The sequence below is a fragment of the Bicyclus anynana genome, chromosome 23 (assembly GCF_947172395.1).
Source record: "Bicyclus anynana chromosome 23, ilBicAnyn1.1, whole genome shotgun sequence".
In the NCBI taxonomy this organism is placed as follows: Eukaryota; Metazoa; Arthropoda; class Insecta; order Lepidoptera; family Nymphalidae; genus Bicyclus; species Bicyclus anynana.
In genome coordinates, this window is record NC_069105.1 from 11,100,133 (window position 1) to 11,116,639 (window position 16,507).

Here is a 16,507-nt window from a genome sequence, read left to right on the forward strand (position 1 = left end):
TTTCTTCTTAATTTCTCTTTTTGTAAATTTTTTATTTTTTCATTTTATAATATTAAATTCTTTTTTTAACTTAGTTTTAAGTATCTTATTAAAGCTAGATTTAGCAATTACTTTAAAATAACAATTAGGATAATGAGCGTCAACTCGAGCTCTCTCTCTCAACTCAACTCGTCAATTTGGCGAGAGTATAGATATGTTAAATAATTGTTTAGTCTTATCAACAAAATAATATATTTATCATAAAGATACGTTTTTTTACAGTTTTAAACACGTGTGAACGCCTCTATAGATATATAAACTGATTGTAACCGAACTTTTACTGAAAGAGAGGAGGTTGTGGAGCAACGTATACGCTACCTTTTATCCCGAAAAAGTCCATGATTCCTGCGGGAATTGTAAAAAACTGAATTGGCATCGCAGGCTTTTGTTTTGTAGATATCGTTCTAATATTCATTGAGTCACACAAAGACTACCAACGTCCATTTGAAAGTAAATTTCGAAAACCAGTATTTTTGAGAGCAGCACTTTGTATTGTTATGAAAAGTTTTTCGATAATTTTCCTTCCTTCCCGAAGTTGTGGAAACTGCGGGTGAATTATTCTAGTGGGGTGCCCTGAAGGGTGCAATCAAATTGAAATAAACTCATTGTTAGGGGAGCAACAAGTGATCGACTTGTTACCGCCGCCCGTGGTTCCTGTTAGGGTTGCCACTAAGATTTTATTGATTTATTTACTAGCGGACGCCCACGACTTCATCCGCCCTTCTTAATTCAGCCTTCTTGCAAAATGCATTATTTGCGGACATCTACTAACTTAAACTAGTCATTGAATAAACTTTATTTATTTATTCAATGACTAGTTAGTCTTTGACAGCGATCAACTCATCTGATGTTAAATGACGATATAGACTATGTTAGAATTAATCTTACCTGCTTGGGAGAAGCACAGCTATTTTTCTATCCATGCCTCGGGCGGTTTCTATTAAGCACCATACCAAAACGGTAAATCGCCTGGCTATATGTGTTTGATCGAAACAATGATGTTAAATACTGTTAGATGTGTTACTAGGTCATGAAAACGCTCAAAAGAGGGAATTTCCACATCTCGATGTTAGTTGTGGTCAACAAAAAACGTTATTTAAACAAATAATACCTAAATATCATCTACAATGTCGAGTTGTGTGTTCAGGAAGTGTAAAATATTCAAATATAAATAATGCAATTGAAGACAAAGTCTGCGCTCAGTTTTGTAGCCTATTATTCGGCTCACTTTTTGCGATGATTTTGTGGGTACGTAAAGGATCTATAGTATAAAATTATTGTTGGCTGGAAATATAAAATCTGTAAATCGTAATCGTATTGCACAGTTGGCAATACTGTAGTACGATTTAAAAATTGTAGCACAGTATTGCCAACTGTGCCAAAGGTCGTCAAACACCTATCAGATTAGAAGTTATATAGAAACATAACATTCAAAGGGAGCATCGGTCATATTTAAAAACACGGATAAATTATTTTAATAAGAAAAATTAATAGACATACGTAGGTATATTATGAATGTAATCATAGTTAAATGATTGCTGAAGATGACACGCAATATTAAACAAATAATAAATGAACTATGAATTGGAAAGGCGAAGTGTCAACCCTAACAACAATATACCCCAGAATAATAGGGGTGACGCGCAAACATTTGTCTTGCGACCGATACTCGCTGGCTATCAACAAGTTGCTATAGTGAACACGCGATTTATACATACTATAATCCCTTACTATACTTATCTGTACTAAATACATAGATATTATAACAATTTATTAATTTTCTACTAAATTGCAAAATGAGAAACACGACACATACTTACTAAAACCAGTTTTGATACGGTAATTTCATGAGTGCGAAACTCATGACATTACCGTTTAAAATCCATACGGGGTTCTTATTCATGAGCTTATTCGTGCAGTGTGTAATCAAGCGGGGATGGCTGCCACATTAATTTTGAAAAAGAATTATAAACAAAAAACGCTTGAATTTTTTTAAAACTTTCCCTTTAAATGATAGCAAAATATCTCGTACAAAATTACTATTTTGTACGAGATATTTTGCTATCATTAAAGGGAAAGGAGATAAATTAAGCTTTTTGTCTATCTACTGATAGACAAAAAGCTCAATTTATCTCCTAAAGTCGCAGTTTAAAAAATCAAGTATTACCTACGTATACCTATTAAAAGGACACCTGAAGCCGATACTAATAATATTTCTCTTAAAGCAAAACAAAAAACCAAACCACTTCATAAATCAAATAAAATTGCAACGATGCGCCGTCGAGCTGAGAATGACAAAAGGCAAGATATAAAACAGTGTGGACTAAAAAGCCTGTAATGGTCAGACCTATCGCAATTTATAAAAGCTGTAAGTTTGTCATATCATGCTCCCACTCACTATAGGTGGGTACTGAAAGTAACTATGGAGTTTGAACCTTGGTTGCTTTGGGAGATAGCAGTTTTGAAGGGTAGACCCTCAATTCTCAAAATAAAAAAAATATCTTTTTAATTTTCTGCAAAATATCATGAGTAGCTATGTCCTTAGTCAGCAGACACTAGGGTTCAAGGAAATCCTTTGTTTTTCAAAAGGTTGCCTAAAACCCTGACTTGGGTTGTAATTTCTCATTTAAGAACATTTATGGATTGGTAGTTCAGTATCCGTGACCGTCTAACTCCTTAACACTTCAGATCCCAGTGGCACTTGGAAGTGACCGACGTTTTATGTTTTTTTTCTACCACAAGCAAATGAGTAACAAAGCAAAGTCCATAGTTACATGCTAAAAGCGTTAAATTTTAGCGAAGTTTGTTTGACTTGTTTGAATGGTAGAATCTCACAAACATTCAACTTTTGTCATGCTCGGAGTTTGTAACTAGGTATGATAAATGATATTATGGTTAATAATAGTATGGTCAGAAAATTTTTAGGCACCCTACTCGCAATATTTTAACGTACTAGGTAAATTTTTATATAAAACATTTGTCATCCAATAAACAGATGGGTGAAGTAAAAATACGGATCTTAGAATATGAAGTGATGTCGCAGTCAAAGGTTAATTTGTAGTTAAATAAAAAAATCAAGCTGTAATACAACGAAATACAACGAAAATAAAATTAAAAAGGTTTTTAATACGGATCTTAGAATATTAGGTGATAACACAGTCAAGGGTTAATTTGTAATTGAATAAATGAGGTAGATCTGACTACTACAGGCCGTGATACAACAAAAATAAAATTAAAAAGGTGTTCGCCCACCGGACGCGGCGATTGTGCGCTCGAGCTGCGACGGAAACACGGACATTTCGCCATCAAACATCCGTCGGTGAAAAACAATTATTGTTTCGCGAAAGACATCTCTCGAAAATAATGTGTTGTGTGATGCTTGGAAATGAGTAACTTTGCGTTGAGCTAATTAATTAACTGTTGATTCACTGATGATTTTGATTTATACGACAAAACAGGAGTTGTGTGATTCGACGAAAAATGAACGTGGTAATTGAGCATTCATCATCATCATCATCATCATATCAGCCGATGGACGTCCACTGCAGGACATAGGCCTTTTGTAGGGACTTCCAAACATCACGATACTGAGCCACCTACATCCAGCGAATCCCAGCGACTCGCTTGATGTCGTCAGTCCACCCGATGGGGGTGGGGGTTAGCCAACCCTGCGCTTACTAGTGCGGGGTCGCCATTCCAGCACTTTGGGACCCCAACGTCCATCGGCTCTTCGAACTATGTGCCCCACCCATTGCCAATTGAGCATTGCATGCCAAAATATTGAAATTCCAGCGAATGGTACGACTTATCAAAGACATTTTATTATTGTGACTCTTTATACTAGACTCCGCGACATAAAAGAAGTCCTACGGCTAAAACGGAATTAAAATTGACGGCCTCCGTGGCGCAGTGGTATGCGCAGTAGACTTACAAAACGGAGGTCCTGGGTTTGATCCCCGGTTGGAAAAATTGAAGTTTTTCTTAATTGGTCCAGGTCTGGCTGGTGGGAGGCTTTGGCCTTGGCTAGTTACCACCCTACCGACAAAGACGCACCGCCAAGCGATTTAGCGTTCCGGTACGACGTCGTGTAGAAACCGAAAGGGGTGTGGATTTCATCCTCCTACTAACGAGTTAGCCCGATTACATCTTAGATTGCATCATCACTTACCATCAGGTGAGATTGCAGTCAAGGGCTAACTTGTAAAAAATAATATATATATATATATATATATATATATATATATATATTTGATTCCAGAATTAAATAAGTATTAAAATAATTTTTCCATTATTTTCAAAAATTGCACTTTATTTAAAAAAAATAAAAGAAGATAAAGCTAAATAAAGTTAACTGAATTTTACGAATTTTGCTTAAATGAAACATCAAGAGTTTAATTATATAAGTAAAACTATCTAACTATCCATAAGAAAGCTTATTAATTCAAATCAATTTTACCTAATTTTAAATCTACGTGCAAAATAAATACTAAAGGAAATGCTTATACCAAATGAAATTATCACAATACGAAGCGTCATGATACCTACCACATGTTAATGGACACTGATTAATATGGTATTGTTCCCCGTAAAAATTTAGCTCCTGAATTTCACGACTCATTTCCGCTTGGCAATGAGCAATTTTGTATGAAAGTGCTCATTTATATACTTGACTCCGTATAATGTGGACGTGTTTTTCACTGTCTTATACGTAATTGATTCCTCTTAATTTGATTTTACCTTATTATACTCGTATCATTTAACCATTTTCATACCTTTTTGTTAACATTAACATTTATTTCGTATACGAATTTCAAAATTTATAACACAAAATTATATTGGCAGACTGTAAAAAAGTTCATTATTATTTTTAGTAAGAAATAAAACTATTTAGTCATACTCGACTTGCACTGTTTACCATTAAACAAATAAAAAAAATCTAAATCTATAGTCTATAGTAATATTATAAAGCTGATGAGTTTGTTTGATTGAACGCGCTAATCTCAGGAACTACTGGTTCGATTTAAAAAAATCTTTCAGTGTTAGATAGCCCATTTATCGAGGAAGGCTATAGGCTATATATTATTCCCGTATTTCTACGGGAACGGGAACCACGCGGGAGAAACCGCGCGGCGTCAGCTAGTAGGTATATAAAACTCAAAGGTTTTTGGTCTCAAAGACTGACTGACATAGTGATCTATAAACGCACAGCCCAAACCACTGAACGGATCGGGCTTAAATGTGGCATGCAGGTAGTTGTTATGACGTAGGCATCCACTCAGAAAGGGTTTTGATCAATTCTACCCCCTATAGGAATAAAATAGGGGTTGAAAGTTTACATCGATTTCCACGCGAACGAAGTCGCGGGCGCCCGCTAGTTAGGGTATTAGCATTTCACTAAATTAATGGTACACAACAATAAATGGTAATATCATCAAAATAATATCGTAATTATGTAACCCATACCAATGTTTTCTGTGCCCATACATAATTACGCGTCTAAGTCCTTCTTTTTTTAAAAGTGAGTTAAAAAAAACCAATGCGTTAGCTTCCGCAGACAACACGTCTTGTTCTGGAAAATGATTATTTTTATTTTTAATTTTTTTTTAAAGAATATTTGCCATATCTTTTATAATATGACCAATATTCCCATTGCCCTCCAATTCGTCGGGAAAGACTGTGGTAGGAGTGGGTACGACAATAGACCAACGGGGCGAGGATTGAACCATCACCCTTCGGTGATGAGTCTGACCGCTCTTACCGTTGAGCTATTGAGGCTATAATTTAGCATGAAAGTGTGAATAAATTACGCGCTAATGCGCGAATGTAGTCAAATGGGAATATACTTTTCATTGTCTTTTAATTGTTTGTTTTTGGTGCGGTTGCAGATTTGATTTATTACTTTGCTTTTAGAATGTTAATAGCGCCCGCGACTTCGTCCGCGTGGAATTCAGTTTTTCACAAATCCCACGGGAACCATGGATTTTTCCCGGATGAAAAGTATGTGGTAATCCAGAGTGAACTCTAGCTTCGCTTCACTAGCCGCAGCCTAAAGGAGGAACAAACATACACACACACAAATTTTCGCCTTTATAATATTAGTGTGATTTTTGGACTGCACCTTTCTTATCAGCCGTTGGACTGAAGGACATAGGCCTTTTGTATAGGGACTTACAAATACCACGATCCTGAGCCGCTTGTCTTATTAGTCCAGTGGATAGCCTGTGGTTTCCAATCATGAGATCCTGGGTTCGAATCCTGGGTCGGGCTATATGAGATACCTACTTAGTTTTCAGTATATGGCTCACTGTTGAGCACGAGTCTCCTCTCAGAAAGTCTCATGAGAGGGGTTAGGCTAGTCCACCACGCTGGCCTAATGCGAATTGGCAAACTTTACATATAGAATTGAGAAAATTCTCAGGTAGGTACGCTGGATTCCTATCGATTCGATATCGATCTATTATTTGAGTGATATTTAATTTCTTAAATGCACATAATTGAAAAGTTAGAGATGCATGCCCCTGACCGGATTGACCTCTAAATCGAAGGCAGAAGAAGATTTGATTGACGACCTCCGTGGCGCAGTGGTATGCGCGGTAGATTTACAAGACGGAGGTCCTAGGTTCTCCGGCTGGGCCGATTGAGATTTTCTTATTTGGTCCAGGTGTGGCTAGTGGGAGGCTTCGGCCGTGGCTAGTTACCACCCTACCGGCAAAGACATACCGCCACGTGATTTAGCGTTCCGGTAGGATGAGTAGGTTCCGATCGTGTAGAAACCGAATCCTCCTCCTAACAAGTTATACCCACTTCCATCTGAGACTGCATCATCACTTACCATCAGGTGAGATTGTAGTCAAGGGCTTACTTGTAAAGAATAAAAAAAAAAGACAGAGGTGATATCCATTGGGCTATTACAGTTCTATGCACTGCCTAGCCTAAGTACTTATTACCAACCTTTACTAGATTAGAAATTTCACATTTTGTGTATGTACTAACTATGCCTACCGTGGTCAAATGTTTTGTGCACGCCACTGCATAGAAATGTTAACAGACATGTCAGTCTAATCCTGTCGGCGAACGTTAGAAGAGGCAAGGCTGAAACAGTGCGAGAGTAACACAAATGGACAAAACAGACCATTCTTAAGAGCGCGCTAGGAATAGATCACAATAATTCATAACCATTCGGTACGCCAGGCTTGTCGATTATTATAGCCCGCTCAGTGTTGCCAGGTGTCCCGATTTGCCCGTAACGTCCCGATTTTCACAGGCTGATGAGGTTGCTTTGGTCGAGACTTCGAATGTCCCGATTCACCCTAATCTACTCCTTAATAATATAGAAAATCTTAACTTAAACGGTAGCAATTTGTACCGGGGCCTGTTGGAAAGAAGCACATGGATTCTCTGTCTACAAAGTACAAACTCTAACCCTTCGTAGGTAAACTAAAAATATATCATCATCATCATCATCATCATCATCATATATCAGCCACTGTAGGACAAAGACCTTTTGTAGGGACTTCCAAACAGAGTCTTTACAAATATTTAAACATGACTTTTCAAAAGTCCTTGTAAACTAAACCTGAGTACTTGAAATAAATGTATTTTGATTTTGAGTTGTCATGGGTAGTCGATATTGTAAAATTTGGGAAAAAATTATATCATGTGGTTATTGAGAAGTTATCCTAATAACTATACAAATCATGTCCAAGTGGAATGGTGGCAAGAATACTGGCTGCATTTCCGCGCTGGACAGCCAGGCTGATCCTTTGCGCAAAAAATGAGCTAGCCCTTCTATCACCAGTCGAGGCAACTAGCCGCGGTGAAATGATTCGGTAAAATTTTTTGGCACTCCGACTCCATGGCCCAAGGGTCTCTACGGCAAAAGGTATAAATATTATAAAATATTTATTTTGTAACAGGTTCTTTTTCCATTAAACAAAAATATTATTATTAGTAGTAGGTATATGCTCTCTTTTATGTCCAGTTATAGAAAATATTCATTTTCTCCACTCGGGAGTCACAACACGACGAAACAACTGGTAGCATCGTTCCTCAATTAAAATGCCACGCGTTCTCGCCTTAATCATAATATCAACGAACAGTAAATCTGTCCGTCCGTCTATCTTCGTCATATGATAATGGCTTTGTCAACGTGGATGACATTATACATTGTGCATTATGACATACTAGCCATGTGACCAGGTTTTACACAGGTCATAATCATCATTGTTACCTAATACATAAGAACATCTTTGTATAACAAAATGTTTCTTGCAAATTTATTTATTTATTAGGTTTATTTACAATCACTTACACTAATTAAAATAATAAAATGTAACTAAATTATAAATCACTATAAGTGTAGTGATTATTTACAAATAAACACAGCAAGAAATAAAGAAGAACAGTTTGACGGCCTCCGTGGCGCAGTGGCATGCGCGGTACATTACAAGACGGAGGTCCAGGGCTCGATCCCCGGCTGGGCCGATTGAGGTTTATTTAATTGGTTCAGGTCTGGCTGGTGGGAGGTTTTGGCCGTGGCTAGTTACCACCCTACCGACAAAGACGTGCCGCCAAGCGATTTAGCGTTCCGGTACGATGTTGTGTAGAAACCGACAGGGGTGTGGATTTTCATACTCCTCCTCACAGCCCGCTTCCATCTTAGATTGCATCATCACTTACTCTCAGGTGAGATTGCAGTCAAGGGCTAACTTGTAAAGAAAAAATAAATAAAAAAATTTAATAACCCGCTACAAGACCTCCCTCCATAAATAGAAGAGGAGTAGGTAATAGCTTAGACCCACCACGCTACCCCAAAGTGTGGCGAAATTTAATCTACAATCTTCGGCTCACTGTTGAGCACGAGTCTCCTCTCAGAATCAAAGCGGGTTTGTCTTTTTGTGTTTAAAACATTAGCCTTTTTGTGGCTCAATTGATTTTAATGAGACTTTCACTAGTAGATAGAAGAGGATATTCAGCAACGCAAAGGCTACTTTTTACCTCGAAAAAATACAAGGTTTCCGCGGGATTTGTGATAAACAGAATTTTATTCGTCACGCGTATGAAGTCGTAGGCATCCACTAGTCATTAATATAATCTCAAGTAGTGGACTTTGAACACAAATACAAGACAACAAACATTTTTCAAATTTGTGACAAAGGGATAAATCAAAATAAGAACAAAACTGGATATGTCATTTGCCTTGCCTTGAACTTAACCCTGTTTTAGTTCTATAAAGGAGCTTACTACATCGCGGGAGCTAAGCTAAAAATATGCAGAAATTTTCTAATAATAAAATGAAAAACTCGACTTGACTTTTACAACTTGAGCATCATAAATTAAATACGACAATGAAATTGTTACCCATCACTACGAAATGGTTTCGTCTCGCGTAACTACAATACTTCTCAGGATTTTCTAAGCAACCTAATAGCAATATATCTTCTGTTAAACTGTGTGCTCATATAGAAAAACTGTCTGGTAAACTTAGCTCAGCGGCATTTGCCGTGAGAAAAATAAGACAGTTTACTGATGTCGATACAGCTAGGCTTGTTTATTTTGCGTACTTTCACAGCGTAATGTCTTACGGTATTTTATTGTGGGGCAAGGCTGCCGATATACAATCTATATTTGTACTTCAAAAAAGAGCAATTCGAGCAATATATCAATTAAAATCACGCGAGTCCCTTCGTCAAAAGTTTAAAGAAATAGGTATACTAACAGTAGCCTGTCAATATATATATAACTGTATAATATATGTAAGACAAAATATTAATTTGTACAAACGAAAAGGAGATCTAAACCCACGTCTTACTAGACACGGGCATAAGTTAGTTATTTCTGCATATCGTCTCCAAAGAGTAAAAAAATCTTTTGTAGGTTTGGGTGTACTCTTCTATAATAAGATCCCCAAGACTGTGATGGACCTGCCAATGCATAGCTTTAAGCAATGTGTTAAAAAACATTTACTTAGTCGAGGGTACTACAACATTGATGAGTTCCTTAATGATAAAAATGCTTGGAGGCCGTTGGATCAGCTTCCACCTTCACACAGGAAGTAAAACTATAACAAATGTAAACAGTAATTGTTATCAATTGTAAATTATAATACTGTATGACTTTTTCAAAAGAGCAACTGTTGAGTTTCTTGCCGGTATCTTCTCAGCAGGACCTGCCTTCCGAACCGGTGGTAGAATCTTTACAAATAGTCAACTGACGTGTCAAAAGTGCTTGTAAACTGAGCCTACTTGAAATAAATGATTTTTGATTTGATTTGATTTGATTTGAAACAGTCATACTAAATTCAAAAAACGCAACTAAATCCATTTAACAGTGTGCCTAGTGGGAGTTTTCAATGTGTTACTATCGCGTTAACGTAAACTCGAATTTATATGGCATTAAAACAGTTGTGCATTGCTGTTTCAATTCCTTAGAAATTCGCGTTTACGTTAACTTGATCGTCACAGTATCAAACTGCTACTAGGCCCTCAGGTGGATTAGTCGTTTCTAATTCAGATCTTACCTATTATTCTGTGATTAGGCTTTAAGCTGATATCAACTCTTATTTTTCATGTTAGGATATAATCCTCGGTAGTATAGTGGTAAGTATCCCCGCCTGTCACGCGGGAGACCGGGGTTCGATTCCCCGCCGGGGAGAATTGTTTTTAAATATTTTTATGACTTTTTTTTAATTTAATTTTAAATTTTAATTCAATTTCATAACACAACTCTGTATTTGTTTACGCGCATCACTGCACCTGTGCAGCATTTCTTTTTTTTTTTCTTTACCAATTATTATTACATAGGTAGTAGGTACGTACGTACTTAATTCAACTAATTTAAACGAAATCTTAAGGATACCTAAACCTGCCTAATGAATCAGTTTTATCTTATTCATATACACTACCAAGAAACAAAAGCATTGAGCTCTTTATCGCATCGCTTGCTGTACGAGCCAGCCTTATAATTTTTTGCCTTATTTGAAAGTCAGAATTAGCCAAGACAATTGACTTTGTTCGCCGTAAGTCAGACATAAAACGGATGCCAATGTCAGGATCTGTCCCTCTGCGGCCTGAGGAGTATTAATTATAATGAAGACATTAATATGGAAGGATTGACTTGTTCGGAGTTAATACTTGGTGTTACGTACAGACTTGACGGTCGGTCTTCGATTGTTTCGTTTTTTGTTCGAGTTTTGATTTTGCACTAAGTTGGAATGTTATGTTCGTAGAATTGAGTCTTACGGTTTTAGGGTTCCTTTTAAGGAAGGAAAAAACTGATAACATTATAAGGTCTGTGATGGACCTGCCAATGCATAGATTTAAGCAATGTGTTAAAAAACATTTACTTAGTCGAGGTTACTACAACATTGATGAGTTCCTTAAAGATAAAAGCGCTTGGAGGCCATTGGACCCACCTTCACATAAAAAGTAAAACTATAAGAAATTGTAATGTTATCATTAATTGTAAATTATATTACTGTATGATTTTTTAAAAAGAGTAACTGTTGAGTTTCTTGCCGGTTTCTCCTCAGCAGAACCTGCCTTCCGAACCGATGGTAGAATCTTTGCAAATAGTCAACTGACGTGTCAAAAGTGCTTGTAAACTGAGTCTACTTGAAATAAATGAATTTTGATTTTTTGATTTTGAGGTCACTCACATTTAGGTACGTCTGTCAGTGTGAGGGTATATGTTAAGATATTTTTCTAAGTAGATTTATAACGTCAAGTTGAAATTAATATTAATTTAAGAATATTAAAGCTAAGAAAAAATAAAATGCTAAAAATATATAGATAACTTAATTATGCAGGGTGTTTTGATTCGCAAATACCCAATCAATACAGAATTTATAAGCTTGCCGTAAAAGTAGAATCAGGAATTTTAAAAAGAAAAATGTTTGTATTGGAAAAGGGAAAATCTGGAAAGAAGGAAAGTACCTACTTTCTACTATATCCAACGGAACCACGGTAAACAAGTCTTCAGGCTCGCACTTTCCCAGTATTTATTTAAATTAAACTACTAGAAATACGTCCTGTATTTGTCTCAAACAACTTATTTTTATTCTTTAAAATTAATTTATACCTCGTTCAAGTACCTACATTTTAACATCATTATTACTACATAAAATATGTCAGAAACGCAATCTTTGAGCGGCCGGAGTTTAGTTAAACAGAATTTCTCTGGTTTTGCAAGATCGTGACTTTTCTTTCTTCTATTAAATGAGCAACCTTCGTCCCATTTTATAAGATCGTCCCTTTTTAGTCTTCTGTATAATAATGAATAAGTACCTATTTAATCAACTGTTGTATTTGCTTGTTAGTTTGTTACGTGCCAATATTTTTTTTATAATATCACAAGTACAAACCGTGCTTAGTATCCGCTTAAGTGATGCCATCTCGTGGTGAAAAGTACCTTAGTATCTACCAGTGGCGAAGAATGCAATTTAGATAAAGGTAAGCCGTCTCAAAGAAAAGGAAATTCATATGATTTGATACAAACTCCAGTTTCTTATATGTCTAGATACAGTAAAACAATGAATGGGCATAGATTTTTAATGTAATCCGGCGAGAATCGGCTTGCATAAACTCTTCGCCGCTGGTATCTACATAATATTGATTGACGTCCCAGAACACTAAAATATCAATAACTAACAATATTTAGGTAGGTACCTCGAAAGTCTACGAGATGGCGTTACAGGTCTTGCGTTAATTAAAAAAAAATTATTATTTTTTTTTCGGAGATTCTTAACTAATGATGAAATTATAAAAGCAAAACCTTATCTATTGATTCAAAAGGTCTTATACAAAAAAAACAAAAACTTTATAAAATAGTTTTCTCCCCGGCGGGGAATCGAACCCCGGTCTCCCGCGTGACAGGCGGGGATACTTACCACTATACTACCGAGGATGTGAATGACAAATTAAAATAGCGATTCTGTTCTTTAGATTATGTCTTTCGCACTCTTTTATTTTATTTATGCGTAGCTCCCATTTCCTTGAGAATACGAGGATGAATAGCCTATGTTACTCGCTGATAATGTAGCTTACAATTTGCAAAAAAAAATGTTCTATTGAGTTATATGAGTAAAAGTTTATAATATTTGACGGCCTCCGTGGCGCAGTGGTATGCAGATTTACAAGACGGAGGTCCTGGGTTCGATCTCCGGTGGGCCGATTGTGGTTTTCTTAAATGGTTCAGGTCTTGCTAGTGGGAAGCTTCGGCAGTGGCTAGTTACCACCCTAACCATTATCATTCCGAGAGGAGACTCGAGCTCAGCAGTGAGCCCTATAAGGGTTGATAACGAAGTATAAGTATAGAATATAAAGCCATGCCCTTATAGCGCGTTAATAGGCTATTTTAAAGCTTCGCCCGCGACACCAAAATAGCTCAAACCGGCTGTTCCATTCATGAGAGCTAAGTATTTGCAGTTCACGATAAATGTCATACTCATACCTACACTAGCGGCTATATTATCTCACAATCTTTATCAACCCATATTCGACTCACTGCTGAGCCCGAGTCTCCTCTCAGAATGAGAGGGATCAGGCCAATAGTCCACAACGCTGGCCCAATGCGGATTGGCAGACTTCACACACTCAGAGAATTAAGAAAATTCTCTGGTATGCAACTTTCCTCACGATGTTTTTCTTCAACGTTTGAGACACGTGGTATTTAGTTTCTTAAAATGCACACACTTGAAAAGTTGGAGGTGCATGCCCCGGACCGGATTCGAACCCACATCTTCCGGAAACGGAGGCAGAGGTCATATCCACTGGGCTATCACGGCTTTCACAATAGCCAGCAGTTGACACTTTTTTTTTAAAGGATTTAAATTGTTCGATTCTATTAGATTGTAAAAAATATGTCGAATTATTTTGAGATATAGTATCGATATCTCAATAACGATGAACGATAGGTAAAAAATGTAGACTTTGACTGTAGAGCGTGGAATGAGCAACAAAAATGTCAGTCAAAAACTGAATTCAACCATTTTTCCAAGATGGAAAATGCACATAGGAAATCTTGGTAGACAATTTGAAGTTAAACTTTTCTAGGCTACCCCCACTTTTTGCATTTCCGAATGTATAATGTAACTGGACTAAATAACCTTTAATAATTACCTACAGATAGGAAATCCAGCCAGTCTTCCTCCATACCTATAGACTATAGCGTTGTGGGTAAAACCTCCATACCCCTAAAAGGTATGGAGGTTTTACCCACAACGCTACTACAATGTGGGTTAGCGGCGTGCAGTATTGTAGGTTACTAATTATTTTGAATTATTGTTCAGAAAGAAATTACGGCTACCATTTTATAAAAGTTTTATTACAAAAACCTTACTTATTACTTGATAAATCGTTGTGAATAGTTATTTATAATGAACGCGCTATAAAACAATTTTATTATAATTATAAATCTCCAGGCTTTTTAAATGTTTTCTTTTTGGACAGCGAATGCGTTTTTCTTGAAATCTTTCTGTTTAACGTAGATTTATGGTTTTGTTTGGAATATTTAATGTTAGGAATCCGTTTTGTTTGCGTTTTTCTAATATTTTCCATCTATTAGGGTTTCCGGTATTTAATCAAATGTATTTTCACACAAGGAAGAGTGTAGGCCTTAATGACTTCACGGTTTATACTGTGAACCTATTTAGGCTCCGGTTTTGTTTGTTTATTTGTTTGTTAGGCTATCATGTTTTAACTGCTGAACCGATTATTCTTAATGACATTTTGCATAATATGTCAACGTTTTAATTCACAGCACTCCGATTCCGGAGGGTGTGGGTTCGAATACGGTCCGGGGCATGCACCTCCAACTTTTCAGTTATGTGCATTTAAGAAATTAAATATATGTATCAAACGGTGAAGGAAAAACATCGTGAGTGAATCGTGAATTTTCTTAATTCTCTGCGTGTGTGGAGTCTGCCAATCCGCCAGCTAGCGCCAGCGTGGTGGTGACTTAACCCCTCTCATTCTGAGAGGAGACTCGAGCGCAGCAGTGATCCGTGAGCGAGACGAACTTTTTCAGTTGTAGGTAGGTAGGTACCTACAGAAAATGACGCAAGGTAAGTGTGACCTAAAAACTATTAGGGATCATCATCATCATTAACGATCTATATTTGGCTCACTTTTGAGGACGAGTCTCCTCTCATAATGAGAGGGGTTAGGCCTTAGTCCACCACTCTGGCCAAATGCGGATTAGCAGACTTTACACACGTAGAGAATTAAGAAAATTCTCAGGTTTGTGAGTTTTCCCACGATGTAGTTCCTTCACCATTTTGATATTTTATTTCTTAAAATGCACATAAGTGCAAAGTTAGAGTTGCATGCCCCTGACCACCCTTTATAGCCAAGTGGCACGTCGATTCTCTTTCTACGATCGCTAACGCTTCGAAAACGCACTTGGGACAGATTCGAATCTACGCCCTCCGAATCGAAGGCAGAGGTCATATCCACTTGGCTATCACTTATTAGGGATAGAAAAAGTAATGTTTAAATGCCACCGGAATATAATATACCTACCTACTAACTACTTATATTTTTTTATTAACATCTAGATTCTAGACATTATTTACCAACTTACATTGTCTACCTAAGTAAGTTATTTGACTAATAAGAAATCGAATGGATCTAAGTCCCAAACATGTATGAATACCTACATTTTACCTATCAAAAGCATTTATACTAATAGCATTAACAACTGAGTCTTAGGGCCATAAATCATTTCTCTATATCTATCTCGCTTGCACTTATGGGTCTTATGGAGCCGTCTAGTGAAGGGTGTAACAATGAAAGACATATTATCGATAAGTAAAGTTTATTATCGTATCTTGTTCACAAAATTAAAAAAATTAACAATATTTGATTTAATATAATACATATTTCATATTATATAATTATTAACTAAATAAAATTAATCTTCATCTGAGTCTTCATCATCAGAATCTTCGTCTTCTGCCAAATTTATTATATATTAGTATCCATAGTGCGCAACGAGTAACACATGAATGTATTTATTTAATTGCAGTAAACACATTTATAGCAAAAAAAATACGCAATGCAATTACATTAGAAACCGACCAATCAGAATCGTCCAAATCATTATTGACTCATCATTAGCACGTGCGCAGGTAGCCGTTTATCGATAATTAGGGTGCGCAGGTAGGCGCGCTGCACATTCCTATCTTTTTTGACTTTTATGACCGGACGACTCAGATGATAATGCGCATACTATAGCAGAAAATATAAAAGAAAGAACATCAAAAGGTCCTTTGTGGAAACCTCCCCCGAACGTTCATAAAAGACCTATCTAACCAAAGTCGCAAACCAAGAATAAGGGACAAACAAAACGTCTATAGAAGCGAAACTAAGCATTTCCAAGACGCTGGGGGGGGGTTTGGGGGGGTAGTGGAGACTATGTCGTAACAGGGGGGAAGGGGTGAACACATATCTACAAAACCAACTTTGTATGA

At 36.8% G+C, this 16,507-nt stretch overlaps 1 protein-coding gene and 2 non-coding genes across 6 annotated transcripts in view; 2 read left to right on the forward strand and 1 right to left on the reverse strand.

Annotated features, from left to right (window-relative positions):
* The window catches only part of LOC112051487 (transcription factor Sox-5), a 374,453-nt gene that overhangs the window by 198,360 nt on the left and 159,586 nt on the right, over positions 1 to 16,507 (forward strand). The window lies entirely within an intron of this gene.
* On the forward strand, positions 10,621 to 10,692 carry Trnad-guc (transfer RNA aspartic acid (anticodon GUC)). Its single transcript has one exon. It is a non-coding gene; the product is annotated as a tRNA-Asp (tRNA).
* Positions 12,871 to 12,942, reverse strand: Trnad-guc (transfer RNA aspartic acid (anticodon GUC)). Its single transcript has one exon. It is a non-coding gene; the product is annotated as a tRNA-Asp (tRNA).